General features: G+C 43.1%; 1 protein-coding gene and 1 long non-coding RNA gene across 3 annotated transcripts in view; both read right to left on the bottom strand.

Moving 5' to 3' along the window:
- The window catches only part of RUNX2 (RUNX family transcription factor 2), a 326,022-nt gene that overhangs the window by 30,100 nt on the left and 269,191 nt on the right, over positions 1-26,731 (bottom strand). The window lies entirely within an intron of this gene.
- On the bottom strand, positions 12,068-17,533 carry LOC112641671 (uncharacterized). The gene is made up of 3 exons (XR_003124753.3): positions 13,826-17,533; positions 13,063-13,174; positions 12,068-12,214 (listed from the first exon to the last, which is right to left on the bottom strand). It is a non-coding gene; the product is annotated as an uncharacterized LOC112641671 (long non-coding RNA).

Genomic DNA, 26,731 nt, shown 5'->3' with positions numbered 1-26,731 from the left:
ATAGTTTCCCCGTGGTTGGCTGTGAACACAGTGTGGAGGGTGGCCTTTCCCTCTGCCGCTTGTCCCTCGTCCTCCCTGAGCGAGAGGAGCATATATTACCTTTCCCTTCTGTTAAATGCCAACACACAAAAACCGTTGGAAAGTGTCCATCAGCAATTCCAAGACAGGCTCTCCCACATAAGGCAGGAGAATCCTGAGTTTCAGCTTCCTGTCTTCATTCAATGCACCTCCCAAATGGAGGGAGACTGGCTCCCTTGGGGCCATAAAGCATATTGGTCAAGAACCAGGATTCCAGACCTGGGAACCCCGCCACTTCCTGGTTATATAATCCTGGCATTTTATCCAATCTCCATAAAACTCACTCTCTGTATTGCTAAGCTTGGGAAATAAGTGAGATAACCCAGGTGAAGCGCAAGCTGGCCACACGGGAAGCCTTAAAAAAAATCTTTTGATAGTTTTATCCAGCCTCAACCAGAGTCACACTTACCTATGAAACCACGCTCTGCGAGTTGTTGAATGGGCTTTGAGACTCTGCCTCCTGACATAGGTCAGTTCCTACCTATGTGGTCTCTGAGGCCACCCGCCTCTCTGAGCCTCCCTCTCTCAAGGAGCTCCTCCAGTTGGAGAGATGCCTCCTACTTGCATTTAGACTGTAAGGCCCAGCACAGTCTATCTCTACTATGACCTCAGCTACCCTGAACTCTGCTTTCTGGTTCTCTGCCAGACAAGCTGCCCGCCCCACCTGCCCCCACCCCTTCTTGTTTTTATCCTCTAGAAAATCAGGGCTAATCATTTCTATTTGCAGGGAGGTTGAAGTTTTAAATAATATTTGTAAAGTGCCAAAGATATACCGGGCACTTCTATTGTACTTAATGTTGTTGTTATAAATAATGATAATACCACTATTATTATCGTTAGTCAAGATCCAAATTAGCATATGCCTAAGTTAACCAAAACAAACAAATAAACCAGAAGCAAGGGAAAAAAAAAATGCTTTTCTTTTCTTAAAGCTGAGATGCAACTTGGCAACCTGCTAGGGTCTGGAAAGGGAGCCGGCCAGCCACCCAAAGCGTTAGCTGCTGCTTCCCGGGAATATCCTGCTAGCCAAAGCCCCACTGGGCAGGATCCAGAGATGCCTGGCACATTACTGGCACCACCACACAAATAAAGGGGAATGTGTGGTTGCAGATACATATACAGATTTGGATTGAAAATAAAATCCCCAGATGGACCCACCAAGCTTATATTTTAGAAGGATTTCTTTCTCTTGCTGTCCCTCCATGTCTCTCTCTGGCAATATTCTGGACTCCTGAAAATAGAGGTTTATTATGGAAATGCTGACAGACCCTTAAATAGAGCACTGTATTTGCAACACTGTAATTATGCCTCCATTGAAAAGCTCCAAAGAAAACATGATTTCCTTGTGCAAATAAATCATGCGTGGCTTTAAAGGTCCAGATTTAAATCATTCAAACCATAAAGAACCATCATCTTCCATATAGAAATGGATTATAAATAATAATGACCTAAAAAAAATACGAGGCCTATACCAGGGAAATGTAGATAGACTTTCATAGTCTTCATAATATTGGAACCGTATCTCGTTCCCCTCCTCCCGTGTAAGTAGGCACCAGATTAGCCTTATTACAGTGTTGATTTGCTTGGCAAGAAATTGCCCGAGGTTCATATCGCCTCCTATGCACACCTAGCAGAGGACTCAGATGGCTCTCTCTCTCTCTCCTTCTCTTATCTCAACACTGCCCCCCAGCCCCGCCATCCCAGCCCCACCTTTAACATCTTTGTTCTGTGGCATCACTCAGCCAGATGGTCTAAGGTTAGGGCCTGCAAACCACCATCTCAAGGTGACACAGAAGCTTAGAGGCGACTGGTGACTACAGACATGCTCTCACTCCCTACGGAACACTATGCACGCACTACTCCACGCTCTCAACACGCATCTCATTGAAGACATGAGGCCACCAATCCTTTAGAACTGCACCTTGACAAGTATCGTGTGTTTGACATATAACATGTGTCTGCAGCCTCACAAAATTTGCTCCAGATTTCTCAGCTGCTGCACCGAGTGCTGGATAAGGGGCCATTCTGTGCATCTGCGGCAGCTCCCAGCAGTAATCAGAGAAACAGAATATGGTATTGGAGGACAGGCTTTTTTTTTTTTCCATCCAGATTGTGGTTTGCTTATTTTCAAACAGTTATTGATAGTTCCAAATGGCAGTCACTAAATGACAGGTTTTATTTAGATGACTGTCAAAATGAAACTAGCAGGGCTGAGGCCATAATTCTTTTTCATAATAGCAAAAGAAAATCTGCATTGCAACTACAGAGACCTACATGTAGTTAAAAATACTTATTTATGCCCACTAAAGCTGAAAGTTTTATAATGGCATTCGTTCTTTTTTCAACAATGTAACCATTTCTCAGCTTTCTTCACAGATGAAAGGAGCCTTCGAAGAGAAGGCTTGAGAGGAGCCTTCCAATTTTCTTATTGAGACTATTTTCTTACATTCCAGTTTCTTGAAAATTGGGTAACAGAGAGTTGCCTAACTCAATGTACAGTCCCTATAAACCCAGAACGCCTGTCACCCGGGCCTGTCGCAGTGCTATGTCAGAACCAAGTCAACAGAAAACATAAATATAATAGAAAGCAATTTAAATCTTTCTGTAGTTGCGGTTTTTAGAAAACACCAACTTAGGGGTACAGGAGGTGGAGGAGGTACATAGTTAATACAATGAAACAATCTTAAAACCCTTGTTAAGGGGACACCTGGGTGGCTCAGTGGTCGAGCAGCTGCCTTCAGCTCAGGGCCTGATCCCCGAGTTCTGGGATTGAGTCCCACATCAGGCTCCCCACAGGGAGCCTGCTTCTCCCTCTGCCTCTGTGTGTCTCTCATGAATAAATAAATAAAATCTTAAAAACAAACAAACAAACAATACTTTGTTATGGACTGAATGGTGTCTTTACACCAAATTCCTATGTTGAAGCCCTAGCCCCCAGTGTGACTGTATCTAGAGGCAAAACCTTTAGAGAGGTAATTAAGATGAAATGAGGTCATGAGAGAGGGGCCCTTATCCAATAAAGCTGGTGTCATTGGAAGAAGAAGAATTGTCACCAGGGATGGATGAGCACACAGAACAGGCCGTGTGAGGACACAGAGAGAAGGCAGCCAGCTGCAGGCCAGGGAGACGGGCCTCCGGAGAAACCTAACCTGTCCACACCTGGAGCTTGGACTTCCAGCCTCCAGGATCATGAGAAAATCCACTTTGGTTGTTTCAGCCATCCAGGCTGTGGCATTTGGTTGTGACAGCCCTAGCAAACCAATACCAGCCTCTTTAGTTATCTCTTCCCTTTCTCTCTTACACCTTTCAGTGGCTCCCTTAAAAAACCTATTTATGCCCCCAGATGCTTCCTAAGGCCCATGTTATGCCTGCTTCCATTTCTCTTCCTGCTTGCCTCTGTGCTCTGCTCTTGATTTATTACACATATCTACTGTGCCTCCAGGCCACTTCAGCCTTTCCTCATCTCCTCCTGCCCAATATCGGGGATTCCAGAAAATGAAAAGCCTTCCTCCGAGAACTGGACGAGGGGAAAGGCTATGAGCATGATTATAACCTTTGTCCTGGTTGCATACTTGAAGATTATAATGTCCAAGCAACTGGGACAAGAAAGAAAGGGATGAAGGTCAGAAGAACAGAAATGCAAACAGTAGCACTGCCTCCATGATCTCAAAAGTTTAGAAGAAAAGACCAATTATTTTTTGTCGTGTGGGGAAAAAAAAGGAATCCAAATGTCTGACTAACATGTTTGCCACGCCGGCAAAATTGACTAAAAGCTTAGACATCCTGTCCACCTGGTCAGAAAGGGGTGTGAAGGGAAACTGGTTGAGATGGCACGTCAGGGTCTCATCACCCGGAACTTCTCTGGGTGAAAGCAGAAGCGAAGTGGTCCTCATTTGGCCATCTTTACCAGAGTGAGATGAGAGAGAAAGAAGGTAACCAGAAATGCTCCAAGGAATGAGGACGATTTTTAAAGCACCAATAGCAAGTCTGACTTTTGTTGCAGAATGGGCTTGTTTACAATTGACAACCAAAATATTTAGAAATGTAATGGGGAGAAAAGGTCACCACCAACTCCAACAAGTTCTACAATTAGTCAGCAGAGTGCCTGCAAGTCTGGATCTGGACATCTGTGTGCCATTATGACAGCATTGTAAATGCTGTCACCTTCACCCATTCCCCAGCATTCATTAATGAACCTCAAAACACCCTTGTCAGGGGAGGCGTGATTATATCTGTGTCGGAGAGAGGGCATGGGATGGCCCCAAGAGGGCTCCACCTTTCCTTGGTCTGAGAAAGAGGCGTCCAGAGACAGGAATCCTTGGCAGACTCTGGTCAGCCAGGGCTTTCCCAACTCTCCAAAACTTCAGATTTCCTGGTTTCCTCCCCCAGGGTGCAAGGGCTATACAGACAGGAGGCCACCAGCTTACGGTTACCATTCCTCCAAAACTGAAAGACATAGTTTCTCTCTCTCAGGGGTGATAAAAGTTCATTACTCTATCCAAACAAAGATCTCTCCTCCAACCATTAGTTTTCAGTATTCTTGCAACATATGTTGGCTTTGTCCACTGTCAATTGGCCCAAACTGTAACGAGGATTCTCAGAATTCCCTTCCCTCTGTGGTTCCAGGTTAAGGTTGGCCACAAGAGAACTTGGAGTGGGATTTAGGAGGTGGAAGTAAAGCAGCCTCCAGTATGCTGGGAAGGTGGTCCTGGGGCCTCTAGTCCACTAACTCATTGGCTGGAGGAGAGCAGAGCTGGGCCTGCAGCTCGTATAGCTCCCATAGGATCTCCTTCTTCAGCTTTTCTGAGTCTCAGGCCACACATGTGGTTCCAAGGAGAAGGGCCTCTGCAGGTCATGTGTATTGTTAAGGTTAGAGGTGATGAGTGATTCACACAGGTTCTAGTTTGTCTTCATGGGCTTCCTGAAGGTGTATTCCAGCTTGTCTTTGGCTCTCCACCCCTTAACCTCACTTATCCAGGATTTTCCTCCCAGTCGCCAGCACTGCCCTGCAGTGACTTCAGGTCCACCACCAGATGCAGCGGCAACAGCCTCTCATAAACTTCTTCACCAACTCCAACAATTGTGCAAAGTATAATCCCTATAGAAAATCTCTTATTTACCATATTACTCATAGTGGTTTGACTTCCTTGATCAAACCCCAACTGACACAGAGCATTTGACTACTTATGTGATCATAAAACTTCCAAACAAAATGGAGCCCCAGCCAGGAGTCTCATCCCTAGAAGCCTCCAAGGTACGTACGAGGATATCCACAGTCCAGTTTCTCCCATTTCTCTCTTGTAGGTCTGTTTGGCCTCCTTCCCTGGGAACCAGGAGACCTGTAAATGTGAATTCTAATGCAAGAGCACATTTTCAGGCCTCTCTCTTGCCTCTACTCACCCCAAACCCACTGGTAGGGTAAATGAGGAAACAAAGACCAGGCAACACATTGAACTCAGCCTTTATTCTTACAGGTTAAGTGTTCATGTAATGAGGAGCTGCCCAAAAGGTACTCCACCCATGTAAATTTTAGTTTCAAGTGCAAAGCTAGAATGGGGAATGCAGTGGCTTCACTAAACAGTCTGTATATTTTCCAGAAAAGGCTAAATATGGATTAAAGAGAAATTGGTCAGTACAGTCCTCCCAAGGGGCCACTATTTATCTAAGGTGAGTGCAGCCATAATCCCTTAGGCACTAAGAAGAGTATTAGGGGAGTAGATGGATAGATGGATGGATGAATAGATGGATGGATGGATGGATGGATGGATGGATGGATGGATGCTGTACTGGCCATTTGCCTGTTTTCCCTCAGACCCAGTCCCCACCATTTCCTTGTTCTTCTCTGTACTCAAAAGGGATGAGCCCAGGAAACCACCAAGGCTCCCCTTGCCCACTGCTTCCTTTTTGGTTTGTCCAGTGAGAAGCACGGGCAGGAGATTGGAGGATGGGTGGAAAACAAAAGCCAAGTGCTCACCTCCCCTCCACCCCATACTTGGGCCTGAGTCTTCCCCATTCAGCACACTATCAGTTGAGCATCCGCTAGAACCAGATTCCAACAGGTAGCCCATGCACTTGGGCTCAGGTAATATCCCTGTTCTTCCAGGGGGTTGCCATGGCTTCCTTCTTGCCTTGCTTTTCATGGTTGCTCTTTCAACCCTTCTGAAGACCTTTGTAACTAACTTCCGTATTATATATCTTCTATTAAGTTAATCCACATGGATTTTGTTCTTTCTTGAGAGACCCTGGGCTGATACCCTGGGGATTAGAATTTGCCAAAACTGACTTCCTGATTTCTACACTTCCTGGCGTAGCATCATTTTTAAAAAGTACTTATAGGCAACAAGACACAAAGTGTTACAGAAAAGGAAAATTGAACAGTCACCCTGCACCCAGCCTCCGGAGCAGTGGTGGGGGGTGCAGGATTGATTCCAGTCTTCCCACTCATCTAGAAGAGCAGACATGTACTAGAGGAGATTCTCAAATGATGGTAGTGGGTTTCTTCTCATGGTAATGGATTTTTACACTTACCTAGATTTCACATCTTTCATATATTCATCAGCATGGGACATGCTAGACATTGGAGATATATGATGGACAAAAATGCTATTGACCTCAAGGAACTTCAAGTCTAGTAAACAATTGTGATCATATGCAAGCCCATTCTAGGATAATCTCTTGTCATTAGAACAAAGGAAATTAACTAGCCCCATGGGACTAAGTCTGGGGTACTGACTTAGAATGACCTGCTCTAATCAAGTCAGCCAGATGAATTTATCATAGACTAAAATCTTTGAAGAGGTGTTCAGACCAAGGGAAGGACTCTTCAAGCTCATCCTCGCAGCAATGCCCATCACTGAGGGCATTCAGATAAGGACAGCAGTGACATGCACCCCCAGGCAGGAAACTATGTTCTTCCTTTCAAAGTTCAGAACCCAGTTTCTTCTGGGGTTGGACATTCTGTTGTTCATTTCACTACCCTGTGTGCTCTGACAATTTATCCTCTAATCTCCCAAGCCTTCAGGGGTTGTCTAATCCTACCTATTCAAAAGATCTTGTCTTCCCACTTCCTCCTTCTCCAAGTCAGATGCTGACCCTGCCACTCTTCTCGTCCCTTCAGACCATGCCTCCACCTCTTCCTTCTTTAATCAGCACCTGGCAGATTCTGACAAATCTAAGGCCTTGAAGAAGTGTTTGCTGATTGAATGAGTGATTGCATAGATGCACGGATGATTAGTTTGGAGTGGGAAGCAACCACCGATGTGTTAACTAGGAGTTGTCTGCAAAGCACTGGTTGAGAAATCTTGCTTTAAATGCAGAAACACATCCACCCTTGATCACCAGTGGAGTTGTAGGCCAGAAATAAGACTTACAAGGAATAAGGCTGAAACCCCATCCCTGGGCACAGACCGGAACCAGGGTGTGTGCAGAGGTAGGCTGGCTGCTATGACCAGACCTGCAAAACTCGTTTGGTCTGAAGATTCAGGCTGTTCTAGAAAATCAAAATTTCTAAGGAAATGTTTGAAGCCTTCATTTCCCAGGGTCCCCCCACTAAAGTTGGCTCAGTGTAGATCCAATATTTTAAAATCTTCTGCTGGCATTTCCAGTTACAGACAACACAGACCATAGCAGACTACAGGCAGACAGTTCTGTTTTCTTTTACCAAAGTGGCCTGCAAACCCAAACGCCTTCTAAATAGTGTAAGTTAGAGACCACAGGGAGGTGTTTGTTAGTAACTGTAAGACTCTCCCTTTTCCTTGGTCTCTAGCTCACTAAAGGTAGAAGGTAGATTCCCCTGTGGCCCAGACTTGTACCCAGCCTACTAGAAATAATCAGGAAGCCAGAGGTGACTCAGTTCCTCCTTTGGACCCAAGATGACTTCTCTTCCAGCCAGTTCTGTTTTTATAAAGTACCCGTACATCTGGGTTCCTGACCCTGCTTGCCTTGACCTCCAAGACATGTTTTCCTTCTATGAATAATGCACTGGCTGGGCCTCAGGCTTGCCCCTGACCTCTGAGAGCATCAAGCTCATCACTCCTGGCCTGCAGACCCCTAATCTCAATTCCTATTCCATCTCTGCACGTCCAGTCCTGACAGGAGCCACCCACACCCTAATCTGAGAGTAGCTTTCCCCAGGAGAAAAACAAAACAAAACATAAACCAATAAGAATGCTGGCTGAATATTAGATAGGTTTGCAGGGACTTGGGCACCATGCAGAATTAAACCAGAATGCCTTGTGCCATGAGATGAAATCACAGCACCCGAAGATGAGCCAAAGGGTGGCCTCTAACCGTCCCCCAACCTTGCTGAGACAGGGTGGCAAGGGCTTGCCCTTTCTCTGCCTTCTAGGCAGGAAGTCTTATATGGCTCCTACATTCCATCCAAAAGACAAAAGAGGGGTGGATTTCTCTGAACCCTCGCCAGGTCGCATTGAGGTGGGTGTTGGGTCTTTTGAAACCATCAGAATGAGTATGCTTCTGATTATGGGGTTCCCAAGACTCTGAGCCAGCTTTTTTTTTTTTTTTTTTTTTTTTTGAGCACATACATTTTCTTTCTGGACCAAAGCCACGTTGCTCTGGCTATGTTAATCCTCCCGGTAGTCACAGTGCTTCCCAGGGCATCCAGGGAGTTGCTTGTTTTAGGGAAATCCTGTTAGTTTGAACTCTGTTCAAGAATGTGCCCAGTGTGTTTCAGCCCAGGAGCAAAGTGAATTTTGCCTGGAGAGTTAAAAGCACTTGGGTAGTTGGGGGTGGGGTCAGAGATGACAGTACGGGAATCTGAGGGGTCGGCTGGCTCAGCCCTGCAGCATTCTGACCTATTATTTTGGTGCTGAACCGGCTACTGTAAGATTCTCAGGATGGCCCAACTAGTGGAAGGGTCAGTAATATTGATCTAGTGTGGGCATCCATGAAGTGGACTTTACCTCCCTTTCTTAGACCCTCCTCTCCCATTGGGCTCTCTGGGCCCTCTTTGCATCTGAGAGGCCCAGAAATTCCCAATGGATTGTCTTTGCTGATAGGGAAATATGTTGCCTATTTCTAGAATTTTACCTCTAATTTTTCTGACCCATCAAAACATACATATTTTTGACCCATCAAAACTGATAATAGGAGATGATTATTAATCACTGTCAATGTGCTTTCCAGAGAAACCCTTAAAAAATAACTGGAGCGAGCTATTTCCTGCACAATGGAGATTGAGAAACAATAGTTGTTAGCCTCCCTCATCCCAATAACTCTCTACCTGTGAGTCAAAGCCACTTAGAGGTTCACTGTGATATACATTAAAAAGCAAATGGAAGAGGTAGTATAACAGTGGAGAGGCCATGCCACTGAGACTCAGGGGCTTCTAGTTCCCTCTTGGCTCTGCCATTAGCTAGTTATGTGGTCATAGGAAGTTTCTTTACCCTCTTGTGGAATCCAGGAAGGCCCTGGGGAATAATAGTTATTTACTGATTCAGTAACATTACACAGCCCTGATGTCTGCCTGTAGCAGGCATCCTCCAAATATTTGATGAACAGATGTGTCCCTGCTGCAGATGAACCTGCTGGAGAGTTAAGACCTTATGCTAGTTTATCCTTCTACATTAATCAGATTTTTTCCCAATATTGGGTTTTATTCAGTGGAGGGAGGAAGGGAGAGAGAGAAGATAAGAGAAAGGAGAAAGGGACATAAAGCAGATGGGCCCGAACATAAAACATGGATCAAGGAAAAAGAACAAAAGCAGAAAGAAGAAAATGAGACTCCTTCACAATTTTGCTCAACTGGTCTTCCCTTTGTCATAACCCAGTTAAAATATACCACAGGGCATGTGGCCCAGGAGTTAATCAAGTAGAATGAGAATGTTCTGAACTTGAATCTAGACTCTACCTCTCAGAGAAGTTATTTAGCCTTTCTATGCCTTGATTTCCTCCACTTTTATAAAAGGCTAGCATTCGTTCCCACCTCAATAGGCTGTTTTGAGAACTCAGAGCAAGAATGCACGTTGTCTGGGGGATTAAAAGCAATGACTCCTGTTAATAATGCATTTTAAACCTTCCCCACTAAATACTCCAATAGGTAGGCTCCTGGTGGAATTGGACCTGAACTGGACGCAGGCATCTAGAGGAGGAAGTGTTCTTTAAATAGGACAAATGTAGTAAGGCTTGCGAGGCCTCTGGAGTCACATCACGGAAAATGGAAAAGTCAGTTCTGCTCAATGAAGGATATGAAGGACATGCCTGGAAGCTACCCCCAAGTAGCCCACACATGCCAAGTTACTAGTGTTCTGAATACAACCCTGCTAAATGTCACGTTGAGGCTTACCATGGCATGAGACTCACCACTGTGTGTGAGATGTGATCCTGATGCTGTATTCTGAAACGTGATGGTTCTTGACCATTGAGTTACTTTTTAGCTAAGAATAAACAGATAAGCCAAAGCTCTTCACAAGTTAAATTATTTCACCTGGAGGAAAGGCCAGCTGAGGCCTGGGGATACCACCCTGCTTAGGGGGAATGGGGATAGAACAGGTGGGATAATCCTGAGCCCGTAATGCAGTCCCTCCCAAAGAGACACCTAAGCACTTGAGAATTTGCAAAAGGGTGAGGGTTTGCTTTCTGAAATGTTTGCTTGGGGACCCAAAATTTAGATTCTCTCTCTGATGTTTCCCATGACCACCTCTAAGATTGAAAGTCACACAATGGGAGGGCAGGCCAAACTGTATGCAATATTTCTTCTGAAGCTACAATTTAGGATTTTATTAGCAACGACACTAGAGCAACTTAGTGAGCTACTAGAGTGTAAAGATGTTTGAGTGTGAAAGAAAAATGAGCTAACAAAGGTGGTTTTTTAAAAAAATATTGCATATAATTCCTTTCTGAAGAACTAATTAAATAAAATCCAAAGGCGTTGTCATGGCTTCAGTGTTCTATATGTTCAAGCCCCTTCTCTGACTTTTTCTTCCCCCACTCTTCCCCTGGTTCCTGCCCAATCCCCACCAACCTCAATCCTTCTTTAACTGGCTCTACCTTGGCTTTGGAAAATTCTCCTCAGATACCCACTTAGCCGGCTTCCTCACTTCATTTAGTTCTCAGCCCAAAGGTAACGTTATCTGCAAACCCTCTCTGATTATGCTGTTTACAAGGCCACCTCTGGCCATATTTTCTCCTTACCCTGCTCTATTTCTCCTTCATACCACTTAGCACCCCCTAATTGTGTTCATTCAAGAAAGGGAACTTTAAAAAAAATTGTTATGTTCATTATAGTATCCACATAGCTCGCTCAGCACATAGTAGGCACTCAATAACTATTCCTTGAATGAATATAAGAATGAATTTGTTGCGTGGGTGAACGAATGAATGGACATGCAGTAAGGGGGCAGGACCACTAAGTGACTCTCTTATACAAAGTTGCATATTCATCATCCTACACATTTTTTTTATGAAAGAAAGCATACAATAGAAGATTTGGCCATAACTGCAATTCATTTACATTCTTACTTAGTCCTAAAAACTTGAATTTCTCTTTCAACTCATTGTGTGTAGAAAAGCCTCTGGATCCGGCTGAAGAGAATGGGATTCAATCCTGATTCGGTCACTTTCAGGGACATGATCTTGGACAAGACACATGACTGCCTGGAATCTGAATGTCCTCATTTGTGACATGAAGCTGGACATCACATCTTCAGAGGGGGTAGGCAGTGAGAATTAAGTGAGTTGCTATACACAGAAGTGCTTGGAACTGTGTACAGTGTGAGGTAAGTGGAGGCAGTGGGTGCTAGTGTTATACTGTAAAACATAGAAAGTGGCCTCCCCTTGAGAATTTGCTATTCCATGAGCTGGAAGGCAGGAGGGACTTTACTCAGGACCATCTTTAGAGGAGTGTTTTTCAAAACCATGGGTCTTCACTCATTGGTGGGCCAGAAAAACAACAAAATAGATTAAAATAAAATTCTGTATGCAATAAATAAGAAAAGAATTTAAAATACCAAAATATTTTATAAAACTCTTATTTTATTTTGTAGATGTGTTTGTGATGTCAGGATACAAAATAAATTTTTTACTGTGGGTCACAGTTAAAAGTGTCAAAAATCACTGACTTAAAAACACCTCCCATAGTCCTGATTTGAGGTGATCAAGGCCTGAATTGAAGTGGGAGCTAGAAGAAAAAGAACGATAGCAACAATAACTATTATTATCTTACATGATTCCTATAATAAGCCTATGGGGTAATGCAATAAGATTGATTGCATTATCCTGATTTTTTCAGAGATTGAACAACAGGTCTTAAGATGCACAGCAAATAAGTGGAAGAGCCTGGTTCCAACCCAGTTTGTGTTCTTGGTTTCTTTGCTGACTCCAGATCCCACAGTCCTATGGCTAGGCTTTCTACCTCATCTCTACGGGGACTGGGAGGGAGGTGGAAAGCTCAGGAAATGAGGAGTCAATATTGACACCAAGGCCCCAGTCCTGCATGGTAGAGAATGCTTACGCAAATGTCCAAAGTGGGCCCATCAGCAGAGTAGACTGGCTTAGGCAAGGCAGTGGGAAAAACCTAAATTTGAAGTGATGGAGAGACACCTACCTGGGTCTACTTTTCAAGTCAAAAGAGAACCTCAAGCCTTTGGTAGAGATGAGTAGCATTTGGGCCTGCACCTCTCTGGGTCAGAGCCACTACCTGTCTTTCCTGTGCAAAAGAGCACTTCATGTACCCGAACTGGACTGGCTGGCACTTGTCACAGCATGGTGCCAATGTTCCATTCACTTGTGGGGATTGTGAGGGCTCATCAGCCCTTCCTGGTGTTTACTTCCACCCACGCCCACCCCCAGATTGTAGTCCTCCACTCAGAGGTCATAGAACATGCTAAAGAGTCCCTTCTTGTTCCACAGCTTCAGTCTCTGAAAGCATCTTAAAGCTCCTCTAGCCGCATCCCCCATCAGGTGGAGAAGCATTCACTGGGCCTCTCACTCGCCCCTGTAATCTGCTCTTCTGTGTATTTTACCCACCTCTCTCAGCTTCAGTGCGAGCCTGGTGCTCTGGGAAGATGTGTGCACCTGGTAGGTTGCACCCTTCTGAAAACACGTCGAGCAAGGGCAGCCATGGTTTAAGTATCTAAAACTGAAAAGTCAACTTCACACCAAGAGCAAAAATAAAGGTTCATGTAAATTTAAGTGAAGAGAGGGGCTGAGAGAAATTTGACACACAGAAGAGGAGAAGGCAATAGGACTAGAGAGGCACAGGTTGGAGGGATGTGGTTAAAGCCAAGGAATGTTGGCAGCCACCAGAAGCCAGCAGCAGCGAGAAACAAGTTCTCCCCCTGGAGCCTCCACGGAGAGTGTGGCTCTGCTAACACCTTGACTTCGGCCTGGCTGATACTAATTTCAGACTTCTGGCCTCCAGAACCATGAAGGACTAAATTCCTGCTGTTTAAGCCACTACGTTTGTGATAATTCATTACAGCAGCCTTAGGAAACTAACAGTCTAGAACACAAAGAGAATGTGCAAATGCCTACCATAATAAATGGTATGTTATAGACACTCAATAAATATTTGTTTCTTGCTTGCGTGCCTTTCTTCACCCCTTCCTTCATGTGCTTTCTATTTTTCTCACTCTCCTTTTAAAAAGTACCCAGTCTGAAAGGTATAGAAAAAGGAGCACAGGCTTTGGAGTGTTAGCTCAAATTCCACCACTACTCATTAGCTGAGCTTGGGCTAGTCATGTAAACTCCCTCAGTCTTCAAACCTGCAAAATGGGCTGTCACTACTTACTCTGCAGGATTCTTGCAAAGGAGATAACACACATCAATCTTCACACAGTTTGTTTGCATCAGGTACCCATTTGTCTTGTAAATTCAACTTTCCATATTTGGGGTAAAAAAGAAAATGAGAGAAAGATAGTAAAAGCAAAAGTAACTATTTAAATCAGGCTGGGAAATAAGCCTGATGTTTTTCTCCATAGGCATCTGCCACAGGGAGCAAGTGAGATGAAGAATACGAATCTACTCTTTGTTCTGTGGTCTCCAGCCTCAGGTGTTTTGGGAAGTGCCTTTTCTGAGAGCAAGTCCAGCTTTTAAAGACTTTTTTTAAATAGAACATGGTCCCTAAACCTGCACTCACCTCTTCTTCCAGTGCCTACCAAAAAACAGCAATATGATCCAACATAAAAGGAAAATCATCTGAAATGTATGCCGGTCTCCAACATGATGCTTTTGTATGGAGTTTTCACCAATAATTTTAAGCAGGCATGGTGGGCACCTTATAGCTGACCACAGAACGTGGGCCCAGGTGAAATGGGACTCCACAGTACTGACAGTCCCTGTCCTCCCACATAGCTGTGCACTGGGCTTGCCAGCCCTTTCCTTCCATTGGTCCACTGAACGAACCCCTACTGAGCTCAGATACATGCCAGAAGCCACTGGACTCCAGCAATACTGTAGTTCTGGAACAGTTATCCTACTTGTATCATACCTGCTCTACATAACTTTTATTTTTTAAGATTTTATTTATTTATTCACAAGAGACACAGAGAGAGGGGCAGAGACATAGGCAGAGGGAGAAGCAGGCTCCACGCAGGGAGCCCGATGCTGGACTCGATCCCAGGACTCCAGGATCACGCCCTGGGCCAAAGGCAGATGCTCAACCACTGAGCCACCCGGACGTCCCATGCGCTACATAATTTTAATGCAAAGTTGCGAAGAGGTCATCAAAAGGCATAAAGATTCTCCAAAGTTGGGGAAATGTAGAAAGCACTAAAAATTCATGAGACTCATCAAATACCAAGTTAGTGCTCCTTGCCCTCAGCAAATCTCTCAGCAAAGACATACATATTTATAGAACACTGGTCTTCCTACACAGCATATCCCACTTCAAAAGTGATTTTTTTTTAATTGTGACAGAATTCATGGCTAAACAACCACGTCTGCATTCAATAGCTTTGGGGGAGGCTATAAAACAGATACAGCAGCTCTACTGGAGTCATAACATAGCAGAAACCTAGTCATACCACTGGGAGGGGGAACCCTGAAATTTACCCTACCCACTTTAAAAAGGGAGTCTCTCAGAGAAAGGGAGAGAAAAAAAAAAAAAAGAACAGTCTCTGGCTTCCTTAAATATCGCCCTGTATTTAATTTCACTGAAAACTATGCTTCTGGCCCTTCTCATTACCTCCAGCAATTTACATTGCATCTTTTTTGAACTCTGGATTCCCGGACAGAGTTGAGTGTGGTGTAGCAAATTAGTGAATCATAAAAATTAGAACTGGAAAAGGCCTCTGGGGTCACAGGGTTATCCTCTGCCAATTCTAGATGGTTCTCTGAGGTTTATTCCTGAGTGCTTTGTTCAAACTGCTTCTAAGTCCACAATACATCCCACAGGGAGGGGGAAAAAGAATGACAACAACAAAAAAATGTCTCTTGCCCACCCATTTCCCTAGCCAGCCCAACCTAGGAGAGGGAAAAGCCTGGGGCCACCGGGAAAGGGAGGATGAATCATAGGATATGAGGCCTGGAAGGCACTTCAGAGGGCATCTAGGCCAACATCAAATTACACAAATAAGGAAAATGAAGTTCAGCGAGTTTAATGAGCAAGCCCACAAGGGTGACACAAGACCCGTGACAAGAAAGGCAGGGCCTGGCACATCAACGGTACTCAACAAATGTTGGTTCCATTTCCTTCTTCAGATTATCTTCTGCCTTATATTAGAGTTTGTGGTGGACACACATTAAACTGTGCCTTGTGAACTCCTTGGGGGTGGGTCCTCCATTTTATTTATTTTTGTATCTCCACGGTTCCTGGATCAGGGCCTCATACACAGAGGATGGCTCCATTAGTGCTGGTCACGTTGAATTAACTCACTCCAAAAATGGTTTTTTTCCTTATACAAACCTCACTAGCTTGTGCCTGTGTGTGTGCCTGCCCACACCTTCCAGACCTTGGAACAATGGGTGAATGCTCCAGGAAGGTGGGTTTAGGGTCAATGTGAGGAGGGCTCTCTATGGACTACACCTGAAATGGACAGAACTGCTGTGGGAGGGTGTCAGACAAAGCTAGAAACTGGGCAGAGACATAAAGGAGGGGATTCAGGCATCCGATTTAGGTTTAGAGTATTGACCTCTGAGGTCCTGTCCCACCTTCAAGCTTTTAGACTCCATGATATGAAAGAGCTTTATTTCCAAATGCACATAAGGTTTCAACTAGTTGAATCCTTTAAAAGTCAAAACTCTCTCAAGACAGATCCCCACAGTCTCTCACCCTTATAAATCAAAGACACCAAAAATATGGCTCCAGTCGTGGACACGAGGAAAGAGTTGTCCCCAAAGCTTTCTCCCAAATGCACCTCTTGATCTAGCTTAGAGACTTCAAAAGTTAGACCCTAATACACTTTTTAAAACCTCATTTAACATAGTCTAAAGTGGAATTAGTTCTGTGAGTTAGTTTGGCAGAGAGATGAAATCACATCAAATCCATATTCATTATAGACATCCCGTATGTCATCTACGAGGATGGATGGTGGCCCTAGTGTGGGAGAAAGGGTACAGCAACAGAAAAACTCCAGGGTTTACAGAGACCTGTCTGCTGCCTTCCTGTTTCACCTCCTTTTAATTGATTCATCCCCAAACGCTGGGCAGCCAGGGAGACTCATCCATTCCAGCTGAAACCCTTCCATGCTTAATTCCACTCTTCCCACTATTCGCACGAGCCAGTTATGCCCAGATAGGCCTTTCAAAACATTTTAAAATTCTTCTGTTCTGTTTTTAAGATTAACTTACTTAAAATGGGGAGTGCCCACTATAGAACAATGATGAAATGTAGATTAATAACAGAAATACTCCTACCTCCTGGAAAGAATTGCTATGAATATCTAGCATAGTAAGTTTATTTGAAGCCTTTTTTTCTCTCTCTCTCTCTCTTGGTCCTTTAGAGCAGTGGGAAAGAGGGTAGTTAGAGAATAGCTTTATTACCAAGACTCCACTGAGAGTCAGCTGTACCTTCTAGGTCTTAACCACAATCTTGAACACATAGAAAAACCGAGAGTAGAGGTGTGTGGAAAAAACATACAGAAATGATACAGGCTGTTTCAAACAAAACATCCTCCCCTGTCTTGGGAGAGGGAGGAGGAAGAAGGGACAGGGAAGGCCTTTTAACCTAAATTGTTCAGACTTCCAATCATTATAATAATCGCCACTGTTTATTGAACATTTACAAATGTGCCCGGCATCCTTCATCTCATTGAGTTGACATCTTCTAAGAGCTTCTCAAGGGTGTATTGTAAAGTTTAACAACTGGCAAGTATTGGGGTAAAGCCCTAATTTAGTAGTATCTGCCATTTTCTGTGGTATAAATACTACCAATTCAAGCTATGACTCAGAGTTGGAAAGAGGGACTCAGAAGCACAGCATCATATAGGGCTTCTACCATCTAGCACAATAGTCATAAGTTACTTCAAGAACACGGATGACAGTGAAATGTAATGACATAATTAGGAGTAGTAAGCTTTGTGCATTTGTTACTTACATTTTAAATATAATTTATTCAATGCAAAGTTTACAAGCTTAAAATGGCTTTAACAGGTTGCAAAATTCCTGAAAAGTAACAGAGGGAGGTTCAGGAGTACAAAAGAAACACACACCCATGCTTATATGACCAGTTGTTTTCTGATGTAGGTGCAAAGGCATTTCAGGGGAGAAAGGAAACTCCATCCAACAATTGTTGCTAGAATAATTAGATAGTCATATGCCAAAAAATGAACTTTTATCCATAATTCACACCACATACAAAAATTAAATCAACACGGATCACAGTCCTAAAACCTAAAATGACATAACTTTTGAAGAAAACATGAGGGAGTGTATTTGTAATCTTGGGCTAGGCAGAGATTTCTTATGTATGACACCAAAAGTACACCTACAAACAAACAAACAAACACTAGAGATTGGACTTCATCAAGCTTAAGAACGTCTGCTCTTCTGAAGGCATCATTCAAAAAATGGAAAAGACAGGCTCCAGACTGGGAGAAAATATTTGCAAATCATATATCTGATAAAATTCTTATATCTATAATATATAAAGCACTCTCAAAACTTAAGAATAACAAGGAAACAACCTAATTCAAAAATGGGCAAATAATTTAAACAGATACTTCAGCAAAAAGGATAGATGAAAAGGTGCTCAACATCATTAGTTATAAGAAAAATGCAAATTAAAGCCATAATGAGATACCATTAACCACTACATACCTATTAGAAAGTCTAAAATAAAAGGACTGACCATAGCAAGTGTTGTCAAGAATATGGAACAACTGGAACTCTCATGCAATGCTGATGGAAAAGCAAAATGATACAATCACTTTGGAAAACAATTTGGCACTTTCTCAAAAAGTTAAACGTATACCTACTATATAATCCATCCCACTCCTAGGCATTTACCCAAGAAAAATGTAAGTATGTGTCTGTACAAAGACTTGTACATGAACGTTCCTTGAATTTTATTTGTAAAAGCCAAAAACTAAAAACAACCTATGTGTTCATCAGTTGAATAAATCAACAGAAGTCTAATATCCATACAATGGAATACTACTTAGCAATAAAAAGGAATTAACTACATATATATAGCTATATGTTATAAAACTAGATAGATAACTGTACATACACACACATATACACACATAACAATGTGGTTGCATCTCTGAATAATTACACTAAATTAAAGAAGCCAAACAAGAAATAGAGTACATATTATATGATTCCATTTATACAAAATTCTAGAAAATGCTAACTAATCTGTGGTGACAGAAAGCAGATCAGTGCTTGCTTGGGAATGACCGGGTAGGAAGGGCCATGAGAAAGGAATGATAAAAGGGCACAAGGAAACCTTTTGGGATGGTGGATATATTTATTAGCTTGATTGTGGTGATGTTTCCATCAATGTATACATAGGTCAAAACTTATCAAATCGTACACACCAACATGTGATTTATTGTCGGTTATACCTAAGAACAAGTAGGGGTGGGGAAGGGAAGGAGAAGGAGGAGAGGAAGAGTAGAAGGAGGAAGGAGGTACAAGGAATGGCTTCTGCCCTTAGGGAGCTAGCAATAGAAATTGTATAATCAAGATTCACCGTGGCTTGTCCTGTAAACCAATGAATGGATAGTGGCTCCAGGATTTCTACAGAACAGAGGCTTAAGGATGATACCAATGGATGAAAATGGGACAGCATACTTCCAGACACTTACCTTGAAACCAAGTTTGTATAGAAAACTGCTGGTTTTTTTGTTTGAGCGTTTTGTGGGTGCTCCTGGATATTATGGGAGGGAGGCTAATGTCTTCTTGTGCCTCCACATGAGGCTCTTCTGAGGTTATTAATTTTGCTAAGAATCCTAAGTTTCAGAGACTGTAAACAATATGGATTCCTTTTAGGATCTGGTTTCATACCCAGCCTTCCAACCTCTTTCTAGCATTCTCCAGCTCTATCTTATGTTCAGCCCTTCCTGCTACCTTGTCCAAGTGCCTCATAATAAGCTATGTTCACAGCTACTCCCATTGAGGAATTAGTGCCTGGAAAATGCTTGTGTTATTTCTCTCAGCAGGATCTACATTTTTATAGATCTATAGAACAAACACCCAAAAGGATTCATTTCTAGAGGGGACATTTCAGATTCTATTAGGGCTTGTGGTACCTTGCTGCCACATGGTGCAATTGCCTACAATCACCTATCACCTTCTGCAATTACAAATCAGGAGACCTTTACTCTCTGGTTGTTGGTTTCCTGGTAGAAGGAAGTTGAGCTAATCTCTAACCTCCCTTCAAATTAAACACTCAAGAAAGAGCAGGAGGTGGGAATGCCCTGGAGCATTGCTGTCTGTTGGAAACCCAGTCATGCTGGCCACCACAAAGTTCCACCTGAGATGGTGAGTTCCAGGCTGAGAATTGGGAAACACACCCAATGTCCTCTGAAGGACACATTCCAGTGAGACCTGGAATGCCTGCCAAAGGGTGGCTTGGAGTCCCCCTGGAATGGAATACTTCTTCCCTCTGGGGAATAATGCTGGGGACGGGTTAGATCTACAGGGCACTAGAGAATGAGCCAGGACCTAGACTCAGAGCTCCCTGGGTTTTGAGATGGCACAGGTTAGCCTCTCAAGGCAATTCCTCTGGAGTCTGACTGGCTGAGTCCCAAGTCTGAACCCGGACAGAGACACAAAACAACAATGCTATGTCTAGTTATTTGACCTGTTCTTTGGTTCTTTGGAAAACTTAACACAGGATCAGGAAATCTCAGCTGGAGGAACACTAAGAGTATTCTTACCCAGCCACCTCCCCAACACATCACCTTCTGCCGCAACATCCCTGAGAGGTGATTGTCTGCTCTTCACCTGAATGCTCCCAGCGACAGCTTTATTTTACAACAAGCTCTAATTGTTAGCAAGTCCTTCCTTATATGTGCAGCTGTGAAAAAGAATGAGGAAATTCTCTTTGTAGTGATGTGGAAAAATCTCCAAGGTACACTATCAAGTGAAACCAAAAAAAAACCAAAGAACTTAAAAAACTGGTGCTGAACCGTGTGTACAATATATACTAACGTGGCGATTTTTTTTAAATGAGAAAAATAAGAATTGATATTTATGCCTGCTTTATCTGTGTTAAGAAACTGAAGTAATACACAAGAAACTTTTTAAAATAATGGTTATTTATGGGAGAAAGGAGAGAATGAAGCAGAAACTAATGAGAGCTAAACATGCGTGTAAACTCACTGCCTGCCAGGAGCCATTCTAAGTGCTTTACATAGAAGAACTCATTGAATCCTCACAACAACCCTACACCGTTACCCTCATGTTTTCAGATGAAGAAGCTGAGGCTCAGAGAGGGTAAAGAACTTGCCTGAGTTCACATAGCTAGCAAGCAGCTGGGCTGGGATACAAACCCAGGTAGCATGGTTTCTGAGACTGTTCTTAAGGACCGTGCCACACTGTCCCTATCAGAGCACAGGGGTGGAAGGGAGGCTTTTCCCTGTATTTGTATTTGTTTTTATACTTTTTCTTTGGTTGGTTGATTATCCATTCATTCATTCATTCACTCATTCATTCATTTATGTTTCTGGTTGGTTGGCTGGCTTGTTTCTGAACCATGTGAATACATTATATAATAATCACAGATTTCTCTGGTTAGTGCGAGGAGGCAATGTTTGAAGCAGTGGGTGAGAGACGTTTGAGATTTAAAAAAAAGCAAAGGAAAAGGGAGGTTGAAATAAAAAAGAAATGTAATTTCTTCCTTAAGCTGAGCTAAGCCTCTGTTCTCCTGAAGGTTTTTTGCTTTTTGGCCGTAATGTCTCTGGGCAACTATCTAACAGGCCCTGCTAAATGGGAAAGGACATGCACAATTCTTTCTGTTGATCCCTGAGTGTCCAGGCTTACCTACCCTTTTCCATGCTGGTCAGTCTTCCCCAAATATATTCCAGGATACCACTGTCTTCTTAAGGGTGAGGCCCCCGAACAGAATGCAGTTCTCCAGCTCTGGTCTGGCCCATGTGATTTATCACCTCCCTTGTTTTGAGAATTATATTTCTACTACCACAATGTTTCCACTTGTTCTTGTTTCTCCATTGCAATGAACTAGACTGTCCGACATTTGTTTCTGCCTAGTCTGTTCTTCCCGATTCCTGACTCATATAGTTGTTTTCTGGGTCCCTGTCTGGGATGTTAAATCTCTTTCCTATTAAACTTTAATTTGGTCACTTTGTTTGACCTATCAGTCCAGCCTGTCTTGGTTGGATCCTGTCTCAGTCTCCCAAAACCAACCAGCTTCACGTCAGACTGGTTTTCACTTGGCAGATATGGACACTTATCCCCAGAGAGGGATCTTAGTCCCTAAGATCTCACAAACTGTCAGTGTGAGGGAGATAAATGAATCAAAGGTTCTTGACCTCCCCTCACTGCCTATTCCAGGAAGCCCTGGTGTCACAGCCCAGGGCCTTCCAGAAGGATTCCATACTCCAGGCATTATGGAGGCCCCTGGCGGGGTGCTGCCTCCCCAGTGTCCAGCCCTAGTGCCTTCGATAGGAACAGGGAAAGAGCGCACCCAGGTAGTCCCATGATTGAATGCTGCAGTTGAGAAGAGAAGGCCGTCATGTGCATGGCACATGTTCAAAGTTGGCTGGTGATTATAGCAGCTTAAAACATCATGTTCTAGATTAGCTGCTTGGGGTTTTCTGAAGCTTGTGCCGAAACCAGAGATGCCGTGGGGATGACATCTTCCTTATCTGTGAAGTGATGTGATGTGAAGTTATTCAACAAACAATCCCCAGAGACCACAAACCAAGGAATCGATCCAGGAATTCCACTCTTGCCCGCCTGCATGCCCACCCCGCCTGCCAGATGTACAGGTTGAAGTGTGTTTCGAAGCTCCACATGTCTCCTCTCCAAGAGACGAGATCAGGCAACTATTTCAGAGATGAGTCAAAAAATATGTGTGTGTTGGGGGTAGGGGGCTGCCTATCTAATCCTTATGCTGGTAGCTTGTCTGATTTGGTGAGGCAGGTGGAAAAAAGTGAAAACAGGGAAATTTCCCCAGGATACATTGATCTGTGGTCATGAAGACCCCAGAAAACACAGCAGAGAAGATAGAAACCACAGTTGGGTGGATCCAAGTGCTCCAGGACCCCTGGCCATGTGAAAAGTCAGGAGAGCACAAGTAGCAATGAGTGAAGCCTCAAGAACTGAAAATGCCTTTGCATTGGGGTGATGCCAATCAGACCAGCCCTCTGTCAAGGTCGTGGCAGCTTTGTTTGACCTGTGGGACACATCTCAGTATCTAAGACTTAGATGTCACCAGGAATTTCAACTTGACTGGATGAGACAGAAGTTATAATGAAAGCTCACTAACTTAGAACCCAAGATTGTGGCCTCCAATTTGAAGCAAGCCTTGCTGAAGGGGCTTCTGAACATTATATAGCCAATCTGTACCTCTGTTTCCCCATTTTGGTGGTGTCTACGGGGCGGGCAGGAGGCAGAGTAAAAGAGATGATCAATAATCTCCACCCTGCCTGCCTGCCTAATGTCCTACAGATACAAAGACGCAAACATGAGGACATTCTTCTGAATTACTTCAAGAAAGAGAATAAATAGGAAACTTTGTTATTGTTATTATGATGAAATTTTAAAAACTGCCTATGTTTTCGGAAACACAGTATTTTCTCAACTATATAACAGTCTTCACTTTGTCAAAACACTTAACAGAGAGTCCCCAAGACTCCATCATGGGAAATTAAAACCCTGGAAAAGTAGAAAGGCCTCTAAAATATGCCCTTCTGACCCCAAACCAGGAGCAGGTTAGTACGGGAAGATATCTCAAGTATGTTCAGTTGTGAACTGGGTGCAGCTGGCATCTCTTAACGGATAAAACTGGTTCCAAGAATGAGTCATACTGATTATACCCTTGGGACATCATTCATAAATATCATCTGTCCCCAAAGACTTCCAAAACACAGGAGTCATGGCAAAACACACACACACATATACATGTAAGCAAGGTTTCTAACAATCAGGCCATTGTTCACAGCAGAAAAGCCAGGCACACCCTTCATCTAAGATAAAAAGAAAATGCAAAAAGCAATCAAATGAAATCTATCTTGCCTAACTTGAAAAACGACAGTTGGATTAAAACATTGTCTATAATCCATTTTCAGCAAGCCACCTTTCTGGGGAGCATTTTAGTATGGAGAACACCTTCTCAGGCCAGCCCTCCCCTGAGTGAGAAATGCTCCCTGATGTGTCCCATGTCCCCTTTTGTGGCTATCCTCCCAGTCAGTCCCATCCTCACTCAAGGAGCCCAATGCCTGATTAATTAAACTTCTTTCTCTCCTATGAAATATATTCTCAGAAAAGTAGATCTCTCCTTTTTTTCCCTAATAGGGAATAGAACTTCAGAAATGTTAATGTCAGCATCTGGGGCACCTGCAAGCCCACAGGGACTGGGTAAGGTGAGGCAAAGGGGACACGTATAGTCCTCTCCAACCCCCCAAGGAAGAGGCTGCAGCCCACCAGTTCAAGGGCTTCCTCTCTCACTTCTCCCTCCATTCCATCACAGAACGGAAAGTCTCTAAAGGACTGGCCCCACACAATAGACACTTGGTCCCACTGTGGCATCTTACGCCAAAAAAACCCTCCCAAGGATGCCCTTCTACAGAAAGACTTGGGAAGAGTCAGTAGGACACATAATGTAAGGCCAGACAGAGCATATATTCATCCTTCCTGGGCCTGCACCAGTAGGGTAGAAGTTGAGAGGTTTCAGACTCGGTACCCAAACCCTCGGTGTCCTTGGTAGGCTCAGGAGCCATTTGTGTGGCCCCTAGAGATGCACATAAAGCTCTGGTCCCACAGCCGCTCTGCACCGCTCCTCTCTCCATTGCATTTCAGGACTTAGGAACTAACTGGAGCCCGATCCCCTCATGTGGAAACCCAAGTGGGGCCATGACCCACACCCTGATAGAGCACCAATCCTAAGAAAGAAATGATGCCCCCTACATTCTCCCTTTAGAGGGCATTAGACTAACAACTTCCCATTGGACATACATCTTCTCATTTGCCCACTCAAAAAATTGTCACCCCAAGTGAATTCTACCATTGATGCTGCATGTTCAAAACATTCCTGTAAAGAGAAAGGGCTTTCTCCCCTTGGAGAGAAAGTGGGGGAGGGGGATGGAGAAAAAGAGAGACAGAGACAGAGGTGGAGGAAGAGAGGAAAGGAGAGAAGAAGAAAGGGAGACCACCACAGCTGGAAATCACCTCTTAAAATGAGTCAGGCCAAGCCACTAAACTTTTTTTTTTTTAATTTCTTCAACGATTATAGATCTATTCAGTTTTGTATTTATCCTGAGTCAATTTTGGTAATAGGATAGGAAATTGTCCATTTAAAATTTCAAGTGTAGGGCATAAAAGTATTCAAGATAGACCTGTATTTATAGTTCTACCCCTTTTTTTTTCATGGTTTATTCATGCCTTCTGTTCTTTCTTGCTTAAATTTTCCACATAATTGTCTTTCTAAAGGACAAGCTTTTAACTTTATCAATCCCCCTCTTGGATCTTTGTTTCAGTTTCTTGAATTCATGTGCATACTATTATTTTTCCCTTCCTTCCACTTTCTTCACATTTGCTCCTGCATTTCTCTCAACTTCCTAGGTTGACCACTTAGTTCTCTAATATAAAGATTTTTTTTTTCTTTTCTAGTTGTAAAGCCCCCTCTCAACCACACAATCACAGACCACATTAAGTCTCTCTTGGATCAGTTTCACTTACAAGCATATGGGGAAACAGCGTGCCAGCAGGCCATAATCAGACATGTCTCACTTGTGGGGGTCCTCATGATAATCCAAGGACTAGTCTTTCATTTTTTAAATGAGAGTATTTATGCCAAAGAGAGAAGTAGTCTGATAAAGATCAATAGCAAGTCAGCAGCAGAGTCAGACCTAGACCCTAGGTCCTCTATTTCCTTCCTATGCTTGTCTTAAACGGAGCCTCCTTAGTATTACATTATCTTTGACTCTAGTTTCTTCATCTATCAACTGGAAATAAAACCCTTCTTTCGACCATCCTGAATCCCAATTGTAAGAAAAAAAGAGCTGCTTATATTAAAGGGGCATGAGTGTGTGTGTGTATGTGTGTGTGTGTGTGTGTCTTATTGGTGATCATCATTAAAGAATATTCTTGCTCATGATGGAGTCTGAGGTCAAGATGCCTTTGTTTGGGGCAGCCCCAGTGGCGCAGCGGTTTAACACTGCCTGAAGCCTGGGGTATGATCCTGGAGACCTCGGATCAAGTCCCACGTCAGACTTCCTGTATGGAGCCTGCTTCTCCTCTGCCTGTGTCTCTGCCTCTCTCTCTGTCTCTATGAATAAATAAAATCTTTTAAAAAAAAAAAGATGCCTTTGTTTGCTTCACCTGTGATCTCAGCATTTACTACCCAAAATAACCCAAAGATGAGTTTCTCACTGATAAGAGACTTCTAGTTCTTCAAATCATGTCAGTGGATATAGCAGGTCTCCATAGAATTTAATGGAAGAAAGAAGAAATTTTGCTAGGCTCTGATGCCTTGTTGTTGTAAGGGACAGAGGGAATGAACTGACATTTATTTGGGGCCAATTCTATGTCAAATACTTCCACAGCCTTTTATCATAGCATATATCTTTGTGGGAAGATTTTTAGTTACCAGCTTAAATTTCTTACTTGTTATGGATTCATTCAAATTTTCCATTTCCCCTTGAGTTGGTTTTGATATTGTTTCTTTCCAAGAATTTGCCTATTTCATTGAACTTGTCTAATTTGTTGCCACATTATTCATAGTATCCCCCTTAATTTTCTTCTAGTTTATATGAAGTCATCACTAATTTTCTGATTTGTGTTTTCTCCCTTCATTGCTTGAGCAGTCTAGCTACAGGTTTGTCAATTTTATTGATCTTTTCAAAGAATCAACTTTTGTTTCCTAGAACTTCTCTGTTGATTTTCTATTTTCTATTTTTCTCACTTATATTTAGTCTTTATTATTTCTTTTCCTCTGTTTTGAGCTTAGTTTACTCTTCATTTTCCAGTTTTTTAAAGTATAAGCTGAGATTATTATTTGAGATCTTTCTTCTATTCAAATATAGAAAAGCTACAAATTAAAGCTATAAATTTCCTTCTAGAAGCA

The sequence above is a fragment of the Canis lupus genome, chromosome 12 (genome assembly GCF_003254725.2).
Source record: "Canis lupus dingo isolate Sandy chromosome 12, ASM325472v2, whole genome shotgun sequence".
NCBI lineage: Eukaryota > Metazoa > Chordata > Mammalia > Carnivora > Canidae > Canis > Canis lupus.
Note: the sequence above shows the minus strand (reverse complement) of the source record. Positions and strands in the feature narration are given on the sequence as shown.